The 2,220-nt window shown below is 34.9% G+C and overlaps 1 non-coding gene across 1 annotated transcript; it reads right to left on the bottom strand.

The window, feature by feature from the left end:
• Positions 1 to 107, bottom strand: LOC112063521 (U6 spliceosomal RNA). The gene has a single exon (XR_002891030.1). It is a non-coding gene; the product is annotated as a U6 spliceosomal RNA (small nuclear RNA).
• Positions 108 to 2,220: the final 2,113 nt, after the last annotated feature.

Raw genomic sequence — 2,220 nt, 5'->3', positions numbered from 1 at the left:
TTTTATATGGAACACTTCACAAATTTGCATGTCATCCTTGAACAGGGGCCATGCTAATCTTCTCTGTATTGTTCCAATTTTAGTATATGTGCTGCTGAAGCGAGCACTGTATCATATTTTAGATTCCACATATAAGTGATATCATATGATATTGCCTTTCTCTGTCTGACTTACTTCACTTAGTATGATAATCTCTAGGTCCATCTATGTTGCTGCAAATGGCATTATTTCATTCTTTTTAACAGCCAAGTAACATTCCATTGTGTGTATGTGTATATATATATATATATATATATATACATATATATATACACCATATCTTCTTTAAAGGATCAAGATTTAATAAAATGATCTTAAGTGAAACTGACATTTATGTCCTAAACTGCAAGTGTGTGCTATGAAGAATCTAATGACTACTTGGACAGTTTGGTGCCACTGCTTTATCTGTGGCACCAAATAATCCACTACTGCTTTTGTGCCATTGGTGGAAATATCAAAACCGTTGTTTCAGGAGAAACCATGAGATTCAAAAAAGTTAGTCAGCACTGAGAATTTCACCACCACATTTGTTCATTGCCAAGTATTCACATAGAAGAAGATCTTTAACGATTAGTTGGTGCTGCCATGAGATGAATACAAGAAAACAGCACGTTTCTCCTGTGTATATTGATTCATTAATTTATGAGGCACAAGTACAATTCTTCGGACAAGAGATTAACTCAGTCGTCATATTTGCTGCTAAATCTTTAATTTGACGAGTGACTGTATTGTTGTTAAGTGGAAGCTCAGATTTCTTTCACGACTTTTCATCTAGCAGGTGTTCAGCTATGTCAAGGTACGAGGCTTTATCTTCTCTCAGCTATTGAGTACACTTCTTCAGCGAATGCAATGTGATAAGTTATCCTGTACGACGCTTCAGTAACTTTTTCATTTCTACTTTGAAAAGCTGAAAGAAACAATTTTTAGCTTTTAAAGAGCTCAGCATATCTACATTTAAAATAGGCAATTCCTTTTTCTCTAAACTCTGAATGATCGGTCTCACAATGATGCTGCAACTTACCTACTGCTATAATACTATTCAAAATGTCCTGTTGCGTAAGACATAATAAGATAAACAACTAATATCTATATAGTTGAGGGAAATACAGATTTCATCATATTTTTGTTTCTTACTTAGTTTTGCACAGTTGCTTTGGAGTCTATCCCTCCTTTCCACTAGTCAGAGAACTCTGACACGTCAGTTTAATCTTTTTCAGTATTTTTAGGCATAGATGGTGTAGAGGTGGGTTGAAGAAGCAAGTCTTCTAATCTGTCTTTCTTAAGCCAATGATAAATTCTTGAACATAAGAAAAAATATATTGTAAAGAAATGATGGGGACTTCCCTGGTGGCGCAGTGGTTAAGATTCTGTGCTCCCAATGCAGGGGACCCAGGTTTGATCCTTGGTCAGTGAACTAGATCCCACATGCAGGCCACAACTAAGTTTTTGCATGCCACAACTAAGGAGCCCACCTGCTGCACCTAAGACCTGGCGCAACCAAATAAATAAATATTAAAAAAACAAAGAAATGATGATGTGTGTTAGAATAAAATATTATTACATTTCAAAGTAGCAATTTTAGATAAAATTACAATTTTTATTTTATTATTTTTTAGATAAAGTTTTAAACAATTTTTATTTTTTTATACAGCAGGTTTTTATTAGTTATCTATTTTATACATATTAGTGTATATGTGTCAATCCCAATCTCCCAATTCATCCCACCACCACCACTCCACTCCCGCTTTCTTCCTTTTGTGTCCATACGTTTGTTCTCTACATCTGTGTCTCTATTTCTGCCTTGCAAACCAGTTCATCTGTACCATTTTTCTAGATTTCACATATATGCATTAATATATGATATTTGTTTTCCTTTTTCTGACTTACTTCACTCTGTATGACAGTCTCTAGGTCCATCCACATCTCTACAAATGACCCAATTTCATCCCTTTTTATGACTGAGTAATATTCCATTGTATATATGTACCCAATCTTCTTTATTCATTCATCTGTCGATGGGCATTTAGGTTGCTTCCATGACCTGGCTATTGTAAATAGTGCTGCAATGAACAGTGGGGTGCATGTGTCTTTTTGAATTATGTTTTTCTCTGGGTATATGCCCAGTAGTGGGATTGCTGGGTCATATGGTAATTCTATTTTTAGTTTTTTAAGGAACCTCCA

Source organism: Physeter macrocephalus, chromosome 11, assembly GCF_002837175.3.
Source record: "Physeter macrocephalus isolate SW-GA chromosome 11, ASM283717v5, whole genome shotgun sequence".
NCBI lineage: Eukaryota > Metazoa > Chordata > Mammalia > Artiodactyla > Physeteridae > Physeter > Physeter macrocephalus.
The sequence above is the reverse complement of the archived record's forward strand: the minus strand, read 5'-3'. Positions and strand labels throughout refer to the sequence as shown.